Source organism: Rhinopithecus roxellana, chromosome 4, assembly GCF_007565055.1.
Source record: "Rhinopithecus roxellana isolate Shanxi Qingling chromosome 4, ASM756505v1, whole genome shotgun sequence".
Lineage (NCBI taxonomy): Eukaryota > Metazoa > Chordata > Mammalia > Primates > Cercopithecidae > Rhinopithecus > Rhinopithecus roxellana.
Window position 1 is genome coordinate 166,096,887 of NC_044552.1, and position 19,727 is coordinate 166,116,613.

General features: G+C 43.8%; 1 long non-coding RNA gene across 1 annotated transcript in view; it reads right to left on the reverse strand.

The window, feature by feature from the left end:
* Window positions 1-19,116, reverse strand: part of LOC115896981 — a 43,819-nt gene extending 24,703 nt beyond the window's left edge. The window contains exons 1-2 of the long non-coding RNA XR_004056939.1: window positions 19,031-19,116; window positions 3,888-3,956 (exon numbers count right to left, since the gene is read on the reverse strand). This is a non-coding gene — a long non-coding RNA (uncharacterized LOC115896981). The remainder of the gene's footprint in view (window positions 1-3,887; window positions 3,957-19,030) is intronic.
* Window positions 19,117-19,727: the final 611 nt, after the last annotated feature.

A 19,727-nucleotide genomic window follows, 5' to 3' on the forward strand; every position in this document is an offset into this window, starting at 1 on the left:
CACTTTGAAAGTCTGAGGTGGGAGAATTGCTTCACCCAGGAGTTCAAGACCATCCCAGGCAACATAGGGAAATGCCATCTCTACAAAAAAAATTGTTTTAAATTAGCTGGGTGTGGTGGTGCAAGCCTGTAGTCCCAGCTACTCTGGAGGCTGAGGTGGGAGAAGTGCTTGAGCCTTGGAGGTTGAGGCTGCAGTGACCCATGGTCACAGCACTGCACTCTAGCCTGGGAGAGAGTGAGACCTTTTTTTCTTTCTTTCTTTCTTTCTTTCTTTCTTTTTCTTTTTTTTAAAAAAAACACCATATTTGTGATCAGAGGCTCTGGGAATCTTACCATGAATAAGAATCAACTGTATTTGCATACTTTGCTTAAAAGCATTTTAAAACCCCTCATTAAGAGAGCAAAGTTTATATTCCAAAGGCTGCCATTCAAGGTCTACACCTTTTTGCCCTGAACTAACTTTCTGACTTTATCTTTGACTAATCGCCAGTGTGACTTTTGTTGCTAAGAAAAATTCATGTATGATTATACAAGAAATAATCACCTTCGGTTCTGCCAAGAAAAGCCTGTCTGGTGGGACAAACAAATCCTGCTTCAAGATAAAATTCTACAGCAAAAAGGCCCTCATTCTCAGACACCTAGAAAAGGGTGTTTGTCATTTTACTTGTCTTGGCAGCACGCTCTCAGGATCCATTGTTTCTAGAAAACTGTTTTGTTGTTACCATGTTACTGACTTCATCTCTAGTCTTATAGCCAAGTCGGGCTATATTTATTCCAATCAATGTGAGCTCCTGGCTCCAGAGAGCATGCTGATGTTAACTCTGACATTTTCTTAAAGCATACTCAGTCCTGTAGCCAAAAGCTGTTCCAGAAAGCATAAACAAATAACGATAGCACAGAGCACAGCCATTATGGGTAGGCATAAACATTTTTAATCAGTTGCAGGAGTTTTTGGCAATAAGAATTTCAGATCATTGGATTTGGACCTGGATTCAATTTCAGGTAGCTTTCTCGCTATAACAAATGGCTTCTCCATCACTCCAAACCATCCAGAGTCCAATATTTCTTTGTAGCCTGTGTGACAACTTTATGGGAAATAAAAAGGGTATAGCCCCCAAATTCACTTTCTGCCAAGGGCAACACAGAGGTAGCATAATGGAGTAGCTTAGTGGTCAGTGACCAACAACAATGGCAGCTTCAGGAGGAATGCGAGTGGCAAGAGACACAACCGCAATGTGGAACAGGCTCAGGAGGCAGGAATTTCCCCGAATACTCTTTCAAAGGAGTCTGAGATCTGGGTGGCACACTATGTGTGGACATGGTACTCCAATAGATTCGCCCCTGCCTATGGGATTAATTCCAAATTCTTCAACTTCAAAAATCATAAATTGATGCCAACCCCGCTTGCCACATCATCTCCTCCCACCCTACCCCAACCATATGTTCCCTGTGACCCAACCTCTTTCTGCGTTCCAGGCACCTCACTTCCTTGCCAGGCTCAGCTCCCTTCCCCGCACTGTGCAGGCTGCCCTCTTTTTTTCTGAATGAATGGCGCCCTCTCACCTATCATCTCCTCTGAGCAGCGCTTCCAGCCTGCTCAAGCCAATGTGGTGTTGCTCCCTCCTTCCTCTATGCTCCAGTGCACTCTAAATCTACTCGTATTGGAGGATAATGATTCATTGTCGGCTGCCTCCTCAACTGGGCTACAGAACTTACTGACAGCAGAGACCGTGTTTTTCTCCTATTTGTGTTTGGGACGTCAGACCGGTGCCTGCCACGTGTAGGTGCACAGTGAGTCCTGATGGCTACATGAATGAATACAGGGATACATTTTTGAAATGTTAATTCATGTACTTTGGTTCTAAAAATTCCCTGGCTCTTGGTTGTCCCGTAGTTTCTGGTTAACAGCTAAGCTTGGCTGGCTGGGATGGTGACTTCCTTCCAAAGTTGAAAGAGATAACTAGGTGTGGGCACGACTTGCTGTTCTGGGGAAGAAGAACCAGACAGAAGAGAAGGTGCGAGCAGACACTGACAAGAAGTGGAAGGCCCATCCCCATCCAGCCCGGGGCAGAGGGGGAAGGAGAAAAAAGATGGAGGTCAGAGAGGCAAACAGGAAATTAGGTTTTGACTTCCCCAGAAAAGTGGGTGCTGCGGGGTGCGGGGAAGCTGGAAGACAGGGACCTTGTGCTGCACTCCCTGGTTAGAACTCTGGAAGGAGACATAGGGGGCAGTCCCAAGCAAACAGCAGCCACCTTCACTGAGAGAAAGTCGCACTGGTGTCTTGGAAGCCCCTCTTCTCTTCTGCGGTATGGAAAGGCCCCAGAAAGACTTGCAAGCTTCTTAGGTGTGCAGCAGATAGCTGAAGGGAACTGCCATGATGACTGTAGAAGAAACCTGGAGGGAACTGCTGCGTCAAGGCTGTGGTTTGGACAATTTTAGCCAAAGGCCAGATGCAGAACTTGGCTAGGACTTTGAGGGGTTCACAGCTCCAGTAAGAGCAGAGACCCTGTCTACAAGGGAGGACTAGGGCCATGCCAAGAGAACAGGCCTCAAACCACCAGCCTCAGGCTTCAGCAGCAGATACTGGCAGTCTCCCGATAACCAGAAGAAGGGAAATATCTGTGTGGACCAGAGGGCCATGAGATCTCTGTGGTCCTCTTACAGACAGGACCCTCAACAAAGTCATAACAATATCCATATCCATACCCATAGTTACTATCTTGGGAAGAACAAGGCTTGAAGGAGAAATCTAAAAGATGCAGAATTTGCATTGTAAAAGAACAGGTCAAATCAAAAGCAACCAGGACATAGATTGAACTGACCAGTTAGGGGTTCCCATCTCACCCTTATCTAAGGAAGAGAGAACTTCAAAAGAAGATTTGTCCAGCTAAACATAGAACTATATTTTGAGTGGTATATGAATTGCCCTATATTAATTTTTCAACTCTATTAAAAATGCAAGAAAAAAGACAAAAAAGAAAGGGCCAGGTCAATACATATTTCATGAAAAGAAACACCCCGCAGGGATACACTGATGGTGGCTTGGGGACTCCTATGCATTTTGTCCAGTAACCTACCTCCCATCTACATTTTCAGACCTTCCTCTTTTGTCAGAGGTCTGTGCTTCCACAAAACCATAGGAAGAGAAGAAACTGAGCCACACATGCCCTGCGTCTGGGTTTCAAAAGTCAGCTGCTGCTCCAGCTGCTGCTGCTGCGCCTGTCAGATAGGATTTGCCTCTTGGTCGCCCGTTGCTGAAAGGCTTAGAAACGTGTGTGTGTGTGTGTGTGTGTGTGTGTGTGTGTGTGTGTGTCTTTTTATTCATCTTTGAGTCTAGGGGCCTTCAGGCATCACAATTTGACACTCACAACCTGCCCACAGCCACCCGCCTTGTTGCGAGTGGATGGGGACTAACTGTCCTCCTGACTGACACCATGAGCTCTTGGGTCTAGCAGGGCAGGCTCTGCTTCCTGGTGCATACCTTTGCCTCTGCTAGCCTCCCTGGCAAAAACTCTGGATGGGTGCAAAAACCCAAGCGCGTCACCCTTTCAATTTCCTACTGTGGCTTCTCTGCCTGAATTCTGAGTCTGGCTCTAATAGACCTTAAAATCTGTGTTAGAAACTCCAGCACTGGCTTCTCCACAGTAAGGAAGAGCACTGACTACTTCATTTACCTACAAAACCTCCCAGCTGCTTACCTGCTAACTGGTGACTCCCCTCTATTCACCCCCACCCTGCCCCCACCAGTCACCGCAGCTTCCTCTGCATCTCCCTGGCCCTGCTTGGCCTCGTTCAGGAAGTGCCTTTCCATGTGTTCTTCTCAACCATTTTTATTCTTGCAACATTCTGAAAATTCACATGGTGATATATTTAGCTATAGCTACTTACCACATATTCATGTATTCAGTCACTGTGAAGGGTATAACATGCATTAATTCATTTAATCCTTCAAGAACCCTAAGACAAAACAAATGGGAAAACTCATGGGTAGAAGGGCTAAGAGTTTTGCCCAAAGCCACAACTCAAAGGAGAACTCAAAGTACCAGGCATATACTGGCAATCAGAAATGCTGAAATGAATTTACACATAAGTGCAAAACTAGCAAAACTGGTCAAGATCAATAGGGCAATAAGCAATGGCATTCCACTGGACATGGTTCATTTGTATTTCTATGGATAATGATCATTGAAATTATTATCAATTTTCTGCATTTACAGTATAAAATAACTCAAGGCTGGAGCCAGGGCTCACAACTGTAATCCCACTATTGTGGGAGGCCGAGGTGGGAGGATTACCTGCTGCTCAGCACTCCAGCCTGAGCAACAGATTAAGGTCCCATCTCTAAAAATAATAATGATAATAGAAAATAATTCAAAGACAATGACACGTAGAGATAACCTGGAAGGTTGTGCTACACAAGATACCCAGTAGTTATTTTTAACCACTTTAAGGTCTTTTACAATTTTTCTTGACATCATGAACGTAACATTTTATTGCACAAATGTATCTTAATGCAAACACTCTCCAACCATACACACACACAGAAACTGGTCTGGATTCAAGTTCTGGAGAAACATTTCCTCTTCAGAATGAATATAATAGGAATGCCTGGACACTCTCTAAGAGGCACCTGTTAGGGATGAGTATTCTACAACCATGTATTATTCCCAAAGGACTCTCCCAATATCATAGGTTATTACAACTTTCTTTCAAAATCATGTTATGGACAGATTGTACTGCAATCTGTCTTTCAAGACTTTTAAGAAGTCTTAAAACCCTTATTAAATATTTTGACTAGAAACCTACCTTCCTTTGCTCTAATAGGACAAAACAAATGTTTACCAAAAGTACTTCCTAAAAGAGGATATGATTCTATCTTTAAGAAACCACCGATTTCTTTCTTCCCTAAACACCTGTTTCCTGCCTTGAGGATTTAGGCTCTTTGGTCACTTAGAATTTAGTGTAGTTTTTGGCTCATCCTAATTTCAGATTTACGATGTACTATACCTTCTTTCTTCTCATTTTACTGCTTCCATGAGTGACAACTTAGTGTGTCTGGAGTAGGATTTCATTATACCAGGAATTGCCCCAATTCTTGGTTTCAGGAGTATGTTGCATTTAAATGTGGGGACATCGTGTGCGTATTGTAATTGAACTCCTAACCACCTATTGTAATTGAACTCCTAACCACCCGCTTCCTGGTTTCTGAAAGAGCCCTTCATTTCCCAGTTATTATCTCTCCTTGTCATGTATCCTTTATAGCACCCAGCACTCTCTACACCTGATTGTCCGTTGTTTGTTTACTGTTAATTTTCTGACTCCCATGTAAGTCTCTTGAAAGCAGATGCCAGAATGAGGAGATCAAATTAACATTTATTAAGTGAATGACTCACTAAAGCGAGGACTTTAAGGATTTTTTCTAGGACAGAGCATAGAGGTATTAGTTTGGATTGATCCAGTGGCATCTGTTGCTTGGTTTCTATTGTGACAAAGACAAGCTCTGGGGGTGGTGACTGGCTAGGGGAAGCATGAAATCGTTAGGCAGACCTGAAGTCACCACCTTCACTGCATTGGCATAGCTCAGACCAGCACAGAGTCCTTGCTTGGAGATGGAAAGCTCACTAGGGGCCATCAGGCAGGACTAACAGGGTAGGAACATAGGAGGTGGGCAGAGAGCAGCAGGGAAATGTCCAGCAGGAAGCGCCCATCCTGGGAAGGGGCAGAGACCTCCCCTCTGAACAGAGTGGGCCGGCCCAGGGCGGGTGGGGATGGCTCTGAGTCAGCGAGGGACTTCACCACAGCCACATGGCTGACAGCAGCCACCCCATCGCCACCCGCACAGAACGTGCCAAAGCTTTCCCTAGGCCAAAATAAACAGCTGTGGAAAATGATTCTCCAGCAGATCTGGAATTAACTGCACTTCTAGAGACACTTATGGAGGTCTCACTCATTGTAAATGCCAAGAATCTGCATGTACACGTCCCTGTATTCTGGTCTTCCTTTCATTTCTGATTTTCAAATTCACATTGGATATGACTTTCTTTTTTTTAGAATTTTTAAGAAGATAGAATTAAATAAGCATTACTTCAATATTTTTCATCCTGACTTCCCTGTACCCAAACAGCAAACCTAGCAACATGTTAGAGGAAAATATTAAATGGCACTCACCATTTATGTCATTCATGAAAGCTATCCTTTGGAGAAACTGGATGAATGAGAATAACTTGCCATGGGAAATGTGCTTACAAAAACTTGAGATTGCTGTTAATGGACTAAATACCTTTGAATTTGAGGACAGTGAAAGCAGAGGCCGATTATATTCAAGTGTGAGGACAGTATGACATTGAGTTTCAGAAAGGGCAATTGTTGGTTAGGCTTCAAACTCATAGAAACAGCACACTCACTGGCATGGTCTCACGGCTATGGACATATGGAGGATAAATGAACTAATGTGGCACATTCGAAAAAAATATGTTTCTTAGATGTTTCGGTGTGATGGAATAGCTAAATCATAAGAGGGAATACATTCTCAAGAGGGGAAATATCCAGATGTGCAAGGCCCTGGATCAGGATGTAAAGAATGTGTCACACTGAGACATTCACTGAATAAAAGGAAGTCTCAGGGCAAATTATTTAAATAAAGTGACAGCAAATTACTTCCTTAAATTATTGAGAATTCTTTCTCTTTCTTTAGTAAATGCCCACCTATAAATTCTCTTTTCTCACTTTCTATGCACATTATACTTTTTTTTTTTTTTTAATGTTTTTTGAGATGGAGTCTCTCTCTGTTTCCCAGGCTGGAGTGCAGTGGCACCATCTCTGCTTACTGCAACCTCTGCCTCCTGGTTCAAGCCATTCTCTTGCCTCAGGCTCCCAAGTATCTGGGATTACAGGCACGTGCCACCACACCTGGCTAATTTTTGTACTTTAGTAGAGATCAGCCAGGCTGATCAAACTCCTGACCTCAGGTGATTGGCCTGCCTTGACCTCCCAAAGTGCTGGGATTACAGGTGTGAGCCACCACCCCCAGCGCACATTGTTATTTTTATTCAAATGGATACTAATGACATATTCTAAGATAATGTTCTCTTAGTTAACTATAAAGCTTCAGAACAAGGGCCTCTTATTTAACCTCAGAAAATCCCACGCTTTCTAATCATGCCCTCAGATATTACTGCAAGGAAAGAGATTGGTTCCAAAATCACATAAAGGTGACAGTTGCTCTGAACTCCCTAGTCTCACAGTGTTCTCAGATCCAAGGCAGCCACTCCACTTCAGCCCTTTTTAAGCATGACCACATCTGTTTTGTCTACTCAGATCTCTAATCTGACCACAGCTCTCTGCCCTGTACATTCCTCTATTCACTCATTATCACCATATCTGCACTATATCACCCTCATTGGGAAATGTATTTGTTCATTTAACAATGATGTATCGAGAGCCTACTCTGTGCCTGACACTCTTCTTATAACACACTAGTAAACAAAACAGACAAAAGTCCCTGGGGCTATGGTGGGCAAGGAGGGATATAATAAACAATAGACATAATATGTTAGGTGAGAAGGTGATATGAGCTCTGGAAAAACAGAGCACGCTAAGAGGGGTCAGGGAGCTGGGGGTGGGTTGCAGTCAGTGGCGTGCAGCAGTTGGCTGGCTGATTGTGGCATCTCTTCCCAACTCCATGTTCAGCAACACCCATTTGATGGCATCACCTTGGTAACTTGAAATCACTGAATATTTGCAATATTCAGAAATTGGCAAATGCACGTGGGCGTGGTGGCTCACACCTATAATCCTAGCACTTTGGGAGGCTGAGGAGGCCAGCAGATGGCTTCAGCTTAGGAGTTTGAGACCAGCCTAGGCAACATAGCAAAACCCCGTCTCTACCAAAAATACAAAACATTAGCTGGGTGTGGTGACATGTGCCTATAGTCCGAGCTACTCAGAAGGCTAAGGCGGGAGGATCTCGAGGCTGGGAGACGGAGGTTGCAGTGAGCCAAGATCGCGCCACTGCACTCTAGCCTCGGTGACAGAGTGACTGTCTCAAAAAAAAAAGAAGGAATTGGCAAATGCTACAAAGTTCAGCTTGTTTTTCTCTAGACAGGCAGCTGATAATCATTTACCAGCATGCTACTGGTATGATTTTAAATCAAACACTGACACTTGAGCAAAGACATGAATGAGGTGACAGTTGGCCTCGTGGGGTCTAGGAGAAGAGCATGTGAAGCCATGGAACAAACACTGCAAAGGCCCTAAATCGAGCGCAGGCCCAGTAAGTCCTAGGAATGGCAAGGAGTCCAGCGGGCAGAAGTGGAGAAACAGAGACAGAGGCATGGTAAAGACCAGCTTGGTGGGATAATTTGAGAGCAGATTGTGGAGAAGTTTATAGACAATTGGAAGGACTTTAGCTTTTACTCTGAGTGTGACAGGAAACTATTGGAGGTTTTAGAAGAGACCACTTCAGGGTTTTGTTTTGTTTTTTTAGACCGAGTTTCACTCCTGTCACCCAGGCTAGAATGCAGTGGCACAATCTCAGCTCATGGCAACTTCTGCCTCCCAGGTTCAAGTGATTCTCCTGCCTCAGGCTCCCAAGTATCTGGGATTACAGGTGCACGCGACCATGCCTGGCTAATTTTTTTTATTTTTAGTAGAGACGGGGTTTCACCGTGTTACCAAGCTGGTCTCAAACTCCTGACCTCAGGTCATCCACCCGCCTTGTCCTCCCAAAGTGCTGGGATTACAGGCGTGAGCCACTGCACCTGGCCAGGATCTAATTTTTTTTTTAAAGGATCACTTTGACTGCCATACTGAGAATAGGTTGAGTTGGAGGAGTTGATAGGGAAGTGAAAAGGTATAAGCTGGGAGGCCTGTTACAAAACTATTCTGGCCATTCTACTTATCATCTGGATGAAATATGATGGGTCAGAGTGAAGGCAATGGGTATGGTGAGAAATGGTGGGATTCTAGATCTATTTTGAAAGTACCAACAGAAGGTGCCAATTGATTGGATCTGGAGTATCCAAGAAAGAAGTAAAAGCTGACACTGAGGCTTTTGGCCTTGAAAAAATGGAAGGATGGAGTTGCCATTAACTGAGAAATAGAAGACTATAGATAGAACAGATGTGGGAGCAGGGCCGAGTAGGAAACCAGAAGCTTTGTTTTGGATAAATGGAATTTGGGATATCTATTATGTTGAGTAGGAGATGGTTGCATGAGTCTGACTTTCAGGAGAGAGGTCTTGCCTAGTGTTATACATTTGGGAGGTATAGATGCCATTTAAAGCCATGGGACTGGATAGTAACACCAAGGAGTAAGTATAGATAGTGAAGAGAAAAGGAACAAGGCTTTAGCCTTACAATACTCCAAGTTTAACAGGTCAGGGAGAAAAGGAACCAGCAAAGAAATGTCATAAATGTAGAAGAGGCCGGGCGCGGTGGCTCAAGCCTGTAATCCCAGCACTTTGGGAGGCCGAGACGGGCGGATCACGAGGTCAGGAGATCGAGACCATCCTGGCTAACATGGTGAAACCCCGTCTCTACTAAAAATACAAAAAAACTAGCCGGGCGAGGTGGCGAGTGCCTGTAGTCCCAGCTACTTGGGAGGCTGAGGCAGGAGAATAGCGGGAACCCGGGAGGTGGAGCTTGCAGTGAGCTGAGATCCCGCCACTGCACTCCAGCCTGGGCGACAGAGCGAGACTCTGTCTCAAAAAAAAAAAAAAAAAAAAATGTAGAAGAAAAACCTAGCCAGAGTATGGCACCCTAGCGGCCAAGTGAAGAAATTATATTAAGTATGAGGAGGTACCCAACAGTATCTAATGCTACCTGGTAAAATGAGAACTGAGAATTGACCTCTGTATTTAGCAAACTGGATGTCACTCATGACCCTGACCAAAGTATTTTCAGTGGAGTATCAGTGGAGACAAGACTCACTGGAGTGGGTTTAGGAGAGAATGGCAGGAGGGAAGTTTGAGACAGTGAGTATAGGAAACTCTTCCAAGGACATTCACTGCAGAGCAGAGCAGAGGAATGGGGCGGTAACCGGCAAGGGAATTAAGGTCAAGAGAAGGATTTTGTTTTCTTTTATTTTGCTTGAAGATGAGAGAAATAACCACGAATTTGTATGCTGATGGGAATGAGCCAGTAGAGAGAGAAACTTCAATAGAGAGGAACTTTACTCCCTCAATCCTTCTTTTCTCTCTCGCTGGCTTCATTTCCCTCTTTAGTCAGCCTGCGCCTATGACTGGCTACTTCAATTATGCTTTTACTAACCCCTTAGAATGCCTCCTTTTGTCATTCCTGCCTTCCCAAGTCCACCATTTTATTTTTTCTCTAAAACTCGTGTCTTGCCAATTGGCTTTACTACAGTAGATTCATGCTACCTAACCTCAGTTGAACCCACAAGGCTTCAACTACTCTTGTATTCTTACACGGTTTACTTCCTTGCAAATGACCAACAGTATTTATTTCAGTTTTTAAAATTCTTATTCATTGTTCACTCAAAGCAAATTTATTGAGCAACAACCACATACCAGACACTGGAGCCTGACATCCAACCTCCCACTGCTTCCTGAACTCTGAAAAAGACAGGATTTCTTTTTTCTTTTTTTGAGACACGGTCTCGCTCTGTCACCCAGGCTGGAGTCCAGTGGCATAATCATGGCTCACTGCAATCTTGACCTCCTGGGCTCAAAGCGATCCTCCTGCCTCAGCCTCCCAAGGAGCTGGGACCACAGATGCATGCCACCACACTCAGGGAATTTTTGTATTTTTTTGTAGACATGGGGTCTCTCTATGTTGCCCAGGCTGATGGTGAACTTCTGGACTCAGGCAATCATTCCACCTTGGCCTTCCAAATTGTTGGGATTACAGGTGTGAGCCACCATGCCCAGCCCACCATGAATTCTTAGCAGATGACCTTTAATTTCACTTTACTGAAATGATGGATATGATTCCTTTATTTGCTCCCTTTCTTCCTTCCTTCCTTTCTTTCTTTCTTTTTTTTTTTTTTTTTTTTTTTTTTTTTGAGACGGGTCTCACTCTGTCCACCAGGCTGGAGTGCATGGCTCCCTGCAGGAGCCCTCCCAGGCTCAAGTGATCCTCCTACCTCAGCCTCCCAAGTAGCTGGCACTACAGGTGCATGCCACCACGCCCAGCTAATTTTTCTATATTTAGTAGAGACAGGGATTTACTATGTTGCCCAGGCTGTTCTCAAATTCATAGGCTCAAACAATCTGCCTGCCTCAGTTTCACAAAGTACTGGGGTTACAGGTGCGAGCCACCATGCTGGGCTCGTTTTCTCCTTCTAATTTTTAAAGACATCCTTTCCATCTTGTTTTTAAAAGATAAAGTCTCCCTGCTTATTTCAAAGATTAAGTCTTCCACTTGTGCCTTGATTCTATTATCTATTACATTTAATGTCTTGTCCAGCCAATCTCCCATTGCATTTTTTTTTTGAGACGGAGTCTCACTCTGTCACCCAGGCTGGAGTGCAGTGGTGCTATCTGGGCTCACTGCAACCTCCACCTCCGGGGTTCAAGCAATTCTCCCTACCTCAGCCTCCCAAGTAGCTGGGATTACAGGTGCCTGTCACCACATTCAGCTAATTTTGTATATTTAATAGAGACGGGGTTTCACCATGTTGGCCAGGCTGGTCTTGAACTCCTGATCTCAGGTGATCTACCCACCTAGGCCTCCCAAAGTATTGGGATTATAGGCATGAGCCACAGTGCCCCGCCTGCATCTTTTATTTTTATTTTATTTATTTAATTTTGAGATGGAGTCTCACTCTGTCACCCAAGCTGGAGTACAGTGGCTCAATCTTGGCTCACTGCAACCTCCACCTCCTGGGTTCCAGTGATTCTCCTGCCTCAGCCCCACCGAGTAGCTGGGACTGCAGGCATGACCACCACTCCCGGCTAATTTATTTATTTATTTTTTATACTTTTAGTAGAGAAGGGTTTCACCATGTTGGCCAGGCTGGTCTCGAACTCCTGACCTCAGGTGATCCTCCCACCTCGGCCTCCCAAAGTGCTGGGATTACAGGCATGAACCACTATGCCCAGCCCCACTGAATCTTTAGCATTGCCCCTCCCCATTGCAGACCCCCCCTTCTTCTCAGAGGTAGCCACTATACAGACTTCTGAACTAATCATCCTTTTGCTTTTCAATATAAAATTTTCATATATACAGATACACACTTAAGTGTGTCCTGGAAGCATGGATTAGGGCATCTGGCAGGACAGTGGTTGGGGGTGGCTGGCTCTGCATTTCCTCTTCTACGCTCACTAAAGCTCATCTCTACATTAGCCTACCTGAATCTCTTATTGTATCACTGTCTTTTTTTTTTTTTTTTTTTTGAGACGGAGTCTCGCTCTGTCGCCCGGGCTGGAGTGCAGTGGCCGGATCTCAGCTCACTGCAAGCTCCGCCTCCCGGGTTTACGCCATTCTCCTGCCTCAGCCTCCCAAGTAGCTGGGACTACAGGCGCCAGCCACCTCGCCCGGCTAGCTTTTTTTGTATTTTTTTAGTAGAGACAGGGTTTCACCGTGTTAGCCAGGATGGTCTCGAACTCCTGACCTCATGATCCGCCCGTCTCGGCCTCCCAAAGTGCTGGGATTACAGGCTTGAGCCACCGCGCCCGGCCTGTATCACTGTCTTCACACCATCTTCAGTTTCTCCTGTGGCCGACCCCCCTAGACTAAATCCCAAACTATGTAGATGCATTATGTGGTCTCTCTACCTTTAAAGCACTGTCTTCCATTGTTCCTCTTTTTGCTCCTTGTGCCAAACGCAGCTACTGGCACCATAACACTGAATGCAAGCAGGACTCAGGACACAATCAGAAGACAGTGTGGTTCCTTCCTTTCACAGCCCCTTCAATCTTCTCTGGGGCACTTTTTGTTCTCCATGATGTTTTAGCAGGTCACATAGTTTATATGCTCACTCACGGATGATAAAAGTCCTCTAGAGCCTATTAGTTCTAAGAATAGCCTCATTTCTGTACCTGAACGGTCCAATCATGTATAATAGTCAGGACTTCAGATTCCACGCAGGGCTTCCTTTCCAGTGCGGGCTGCTCCAGGCCGATGCAGGGGAAGAGGATAGTGTGCTCAGCTTCACGGTTTACTGTGTCTGAGCTTCCAGCCATGCTTCTATCTCTCCTCTGCATGATGGTCTGCCCAGGGTCCTCATAGAGAGGGACACCAAGAGAGGAAAGGGTGGGAGCAGGAAAGGTCACACCTTGACTGGCAGCAGTGGGTCCTGGTACTGGTTTCCTACCAGTGGGACAAGTTTAAAGCTGGTATTTCTCTGGAAGTGTATTTGTGGGTCCATGGAGGCCCACCTGGAAGAAATACCTGCATTTTCCCTGATGCAGAGAATGCATTTTGCTCTGTTAAGTGTCCTCTCCACTCTGGGGCTTGGGGGCAGTCTACTCCTGTTAGGGTCACAGTCCACTCCAGGCAAGGCTCTCGGGCAGGCCTGCTCTCTCTCCACCTCTGGCCTGTGCAAAAAGCACTCAAGCATCCTTTGTTTCCCAAACCTCCATTCTCTATGCAATTGTCCAGTTACGGACTCTTGATTTTAGAATTTTCTAGTCATGCATCCAGCAGCAGCCTCTTGTCCCCACAAAATCCAGTGGGCACAGGTCCACCTCTCTGAGGACTGTACTCAAGCCCATTTCAATTGGCTCGAGGTGAAAGGAAAATACCCCCAGAGGGGAGGAGGGGAAACTGCCCACAGCCCTCGCACAGCTTTTTCCAGGAAATTATCTGTCAGATTTCTAATCTCTTGCATACAATAAGCCCTTGTCTATAAATTCTAATCTTTTGTATATCCTCCAATTATGTGAGGTGCCAAGGGTTGCAAACTGGTATTTGGCAACCTTTTAAAGTCCTACATGGGCGGTCTAGAACTTCACTTTTGAAGAAACAGGCTTGTTGTCAATTCCTTTGATTTTTAACTTTCAGGGGCTGCAGTTAAACTGAGACAGAGCTTGTCCTATGACGTTCTTTTCTGCTAAAAGGCTCTGGGCTTTCCTCTGGGCCCCATTCATGTTATTTCCTTTGCTTGGCTGTCCTCTCCCATCTCATGTGTAAGGGCTCAGCTCAAAGCCCATTCCCTGCACAAAGTTGTCTCAGATTCCCTCAACTACAAGCGACCTCTCCTTCCCTTCTGCCATTTTCATCCTTCTTGGAGAGTAGTTACACACTCCTGCCCCCGCACTGTAATTACTCCTCTTTCCTTTCTGAATACAAAACCCTTCACAGTGGAGAATATGCCTGTATTAGTTTGCCAGGGCTACTATAACAAGTACCACAGACTGGGTGACTTAAACACCAGGAATTTATCTCCTCATGGTTCTGGAGGCTAGAAGTCCAAGATGAAGGTATGGGCAAGGTTGGTTTCTTCTGGGGGCCTCTCTCTCTGGCTTACAGATGGCTTTATTACCTCTGCATCTTCATACGATCTTCCCTCTCTGTGTGACTGTGTCCTCATCTCCTCTCCTGATAAGAATACCAGTCGGCCAGGCGTGGTGGCTCATGCCTGTAATCTCAGCACTTTGGGAGGCCAAGGCTGGCAGATCATGAGGTCAAGAGATCGAGAGCATCCTGGCCAACATGGTGAAAACTTGTCCCTACTAAAAATACAAAAATTAGACAGGCGTGGTGGCAGGCGCCTATAGTCCCAACTACTCGGGAGGCTGAGGCAGGGGAATCGCTTGAATCTGGGACGCAGATGTTAGAGTGAGCTGACATCACACCACTGCACTCCAGCCTGGTGACACAGCGAGACTCCGTCTTAAAAAAAAAAAAAAGAATACCAGACATACTGGGTTAAGACCCACCTCAATGACCTCACTTAACCATGGTCACCTCTTTAAAGACCCTGTCTGCAAATACAGTCACATTCTGAGCTACTGGAGGTTAGGACTTGAATATGTGAATCTGTGGGGACCACACTTCAGCCCATAATAATGCCCAGTCATCCTTGTACCTCCACCTGTCTTCCACGTAGTGCTTATTTAACACATGCTTGAGGTCCTCAATTGAACTCCTTGAAGACCTGATGCTAAAAACCCTGAGAAGAGACTATAAACTATGATACTAGAGGTAAGAGGGTCTGTAGAGAGGGGAGTCTGAACTGAAGAGATGAGGGCTTCTATTGCCAGATTCAGGAATGTGATGGTTAATTTTATGCATCAAATTGACTTGGCTTGGCTGGGCATGATGGCTCACACTTATAATCCCAGCACTTTGTGGGGCCAAGGCAGGTGGATCACAAGAGGCCAGGAGTTCGAGACCAGCCTAGGCAACTTGGTGAAACCCCCAACTCTACCAAAAGTACAAAAATTATCCAGGTATAGTGGTACACGCCTGTAGTCCCAGTTACTCGAGAGGCTGAGGCACGAGAATTGCTTGAACCCTGGAGATGGAGGTTGCAGTAAGCCAAGATCACACCACTGCACTCCAGCCTGGGCAACAGAGCGAGACTCTGTCAAAAAGAAAAAAAAAAAAAAAAAAAAAAAACCTGTGCTAAAGGATGCCCAGAGAGCTGGAAACACTATTTCCAGGTGAGCCAGTGAGGGTGAGTCTGGAAGAGATTAGCCTTTGAATCAGTAGATTGATTAAAGAAGACTTACTCTCACCAGTGTAGCTGGGCATCATCCAATCCATGCAGAGCCCAGATAGAACAAAAAGGGACAAGAAGGACAAATTCTCTCTTTCTCTTCTTGAGTGGAGACATCCATCTTCTTCTGCCCTTGCATATTGGAGCTCTTGGTTCTCAAGCCTTTGGACTCTGGGACTTACACCAGTGCCCCTTCACCCCCTCTGGTTCTCAGGCCTTCTGCCTCAGACTGGGAATTACACCATCAGCTCCCCTGGTGCTCAAGCCTTTAGACTTGCACTAAATTCTCCCACTGATGACTTCTCTGATTCTCCAGCTTTCACACACCATACTGTGAGACTTCTTGGCCTCCACAACCATATAAGCCAATTCTCATAATAAATCTCTCTCGTGTGTGTGTGTCTGTGTCTGTGTGCATCTATCTATCTCTATTTATTTATCTATACTATTGGTTCTGTTTCTCTGGAAAACCTTGCCTAAGACAAAAGGGTTGAAATTAATGAATCAATTCATTCTTTTTTAATAACTGAGGTTTAAAGTCTAAAGAAACTACCAACTATAGGACAAAAGGTGAAGATGGTGCTGACAAATACTCTAGTAATGAAGAATGTAGCCACAGAAGTATTCCAGGGACACAAATACTGAGGCATCCTGGCAGACACTTTTCCCTCCAGTGTGGTGCACTGCGTGGCAGGGACACCAAAGCGCGTGGCAGCAAAGCCTGTCTGCTTTTAACATCAGCAACCTCAAAGGAAAGATCGCCTCCCAGCGATCTTAGTGCCTAGGTTGGGATCTATTATCTGTGAATTTATTTAAAGTTGTTTTTTCTTTTTACAACATAGGGCTTAATTGCTTTTGTGATTTTAAAAATAATACATGACCAGAGTACGAAAATACATATATAAAAAGCAGAATTACGTAAGTTAAGAAGTGAAACTGCTTCCCTTAAGAAACGTGCAGCTTCAGATGCCCACACTAGAAGACAGAAAATTAATGAGTTAAACTTCCAGTTAAAGAAGTTGGAGGAAGAGCAACAAAACTATACCCTAAGAAAACAGGAGGGAGTAACTAACAAAAATATAAACAGAAACTAACAAAACAGAAAGCAAAGATACGGCAAAGACAGTAACTAAAACCGAAGTTATTTCTTTGAAAAGACTAATACATAGACAAATCACTGGCAATACCGATCATGGAAAAAGAGAGAATGCATAGAGTTTGTAACAAAAAAGGAAACAGATGTAGCAGGTAAAAGAATTGAAGATACTATGAAAATGTCATGCTAAGTATTCAAACTTAGATGGAATATACAAATTCTTAGAAAAACATAACTTACCAAATAATATATACCATATGTATAGTCTATATATAACATATTATACACAAACATTTTTATATGTGTATAATTTATGACATACACAATATATCTCGAAAAGAAACACCAGGCCCAAATAGTTTTAAATACACGTCTTATGCAAATATTCAAGAAAGAGATAATCCCAATCTCACACAGGCACATTCACAGAATGGAAACAGAGATACTACTCTCGATTCAATTCATGAGACTGGAATAACCTACCTAACAACACTAGACACAGAGAATAGAAGAAAGGAGAATTATAGAACAGCCTCACTTAAAAGCATAAATGCAGAACTCTAAGTAAAATACTGGCCACTCTGATATCATCAACCACACTAAAAAGATTAAAGGAGAAAAATCATACGATCATCTAAAGAGACGGAGAAAGATCATTTAATAAAATTAAACATCAGTTTATATAAAACATTTAGCCCTGGAATAAAAGGAACTTTCTCATCCAAGTTGAAGTGTATCTACCAAAAACTACAGTAAACATCTTATTTAATAAAGAAACTTCAGAAGCATTCTTTTTAAACTCAACAAGACAAAGTTGCCAACAATCTCCCCTTCTATCCCATAAAGCACTGGAAGTACTAGATAGTAAAGTAGGACAAGAAAGAGTGACAAAATTTTCAGACTTAATCAGTTATTTTCATATGTTAACACTTCTAAAATTAAGATCCTTCTATCAATCAAAATATCTTAAATTTGATGCAATACAGTAAAAGAATTAGAAAGGAAAGCAAAGCTCTCTGATAGGAGACCCAACAGACAAAGTAACAGAATAAATTTTCTTACACATCATCAGCAACAAACAGAAATTTTATTTTTAAAACGATACCATTTATAATATCAGCAAAAATATAAGATACACAAGAATAAATCTAAGACAACATGTGTGAGAGCCTTATGAAGAAAGTTATAGAGCTGTATTCAAAAACATTAAAGACCCAAATAAATGGACAGATGTATCATGTTCAAGGACTGAAAGATCCAGTATTATAAAGTTGGCAATTTTTTCCCAATTAACCTAAATTTCAATGCAGCTCCAATAAGAATCTCAAGAGGATTCTTTGACAAGCTCACTTAAAAATCCCACGGAAAACCAAAGAACCAAGAATAGCCAATGTACTTGTGAGAAAGAACAAGGTAGAGAGACTTGTTCTACTGGATGTCAAGATTGTTGCAAGTTTCTACTTATGCACTTGTGTGACAATGCACACAAACAGACAAACAGATCCATGGAGCAGAATAAAGTACCCAGGAATGAATCCCCACCCCACCCCCCTCCCTGTGGAAACTTGACATATGACAGGGGCCGGGGGTTGTACTGCAAATCAATAAAGGTGCTGGGACAATTTGTCACTCTGTGAGAGGGGGAAGGATAAATTGAATCCTGACCTCATGCCATAGATAAAAATAAATTCCAAGTGGACTAAAAACCCATCTTGACAAAATGCTCAAAATCCTAATTACCATTTAATACCTATCTTTTTTCTTTTCTTTTTTTTTTTTTTTTTTTTTTGAGATGAAGTCTTGCTGTGTCATTCAGGCCGGAGTGCAGTGGCGCAATCTTGGCTCACTGCAACCTCCATCTCCCGGGTTCAAGCGATTATCCTGCCTCAGTCTATCAAGTAGCTGGGATTACAAGCATGTGCCACCACACCCAGCTAATTTTTGTATTCTTAGTGGAGTTAGGTTTTCAGCATGTTGTCCAGGCTGGTCTTGAACTCCTGACCTCAAGTGATCCACCCTCTTCGGCCTCCCAAAGTGCTGGGATTACAGGCTGGAGCCACCACACCCAGCTAATACCTATCATTTTGGCAAAAAACAAGCCTGATAAGACCAAGCGTTGGCAAGGATATGGCTGAATAGGAACACTCAGACACTGATCTTGAGAATTGAAACTGGCATAATCTTTCTGGAAAGCATGGAAATCAGGACTAATTGCCAAAGATTAGACATTCCACTCTTCTCCCTTGTTTACCAAGGCTCAGTTTATAAATCACGTCTGATTTAAACAAGTCATAACTTCCCATTCTCTTACCAGATACTTGTTTTCTCATTTCCTTGACACCAAGGCATGACAATGCAATCTCATCCTAACCAGTGAGGCGTTAAGGGAAATATGAGTAGAACGTCTGGTTGTTAAGACATGAAAGACTTCAAGGGAGAAATGGAGGGAACTTCTCTATTCTTCAGCCACATCCTCATCCTAGGTCAGAAGTGGCCTATCCTTGTAGCACAGGAAGGGTTTTTTGCCTCCTGAAAAGAAGGAAAACTCTTTTTTTCTCTTCTTTTTTTTTTAAAAAATAATTTCAACTTTTATTTTAGATTCGGAGGTACATCTGCAGGTTTGTTATATGGGTATATTGCAAGATGTTGAGGTTTGGGGTACAAATGATCCCATCACCAAGGTAGTGAGCATGGTACTCAATAGGCAGTTTTCAGCCATTGTCCCCTCCCTCCATCCTGCCTCTAGCAGTCCCCAGTATCTATTGTTCTCATCTTTCTGTCCATGTGTACTCATAGCTCCCACTTGTGAGTTAGAACATGTGGTATTTGGTTTTCTGCTACTGTATTAATTCACTTAGTATATCAGCTTCCTGTTGCATCTATGTTGCTGTAAAGGACATGATTTCATTCCTTTTATGGCTGCGCAGTATTCCATGTGCATATGTACCACATTTTCTTTATCCAATCCATTGTTGATGGGCACCTAGGCTGATTCCATGCCTTTGCTA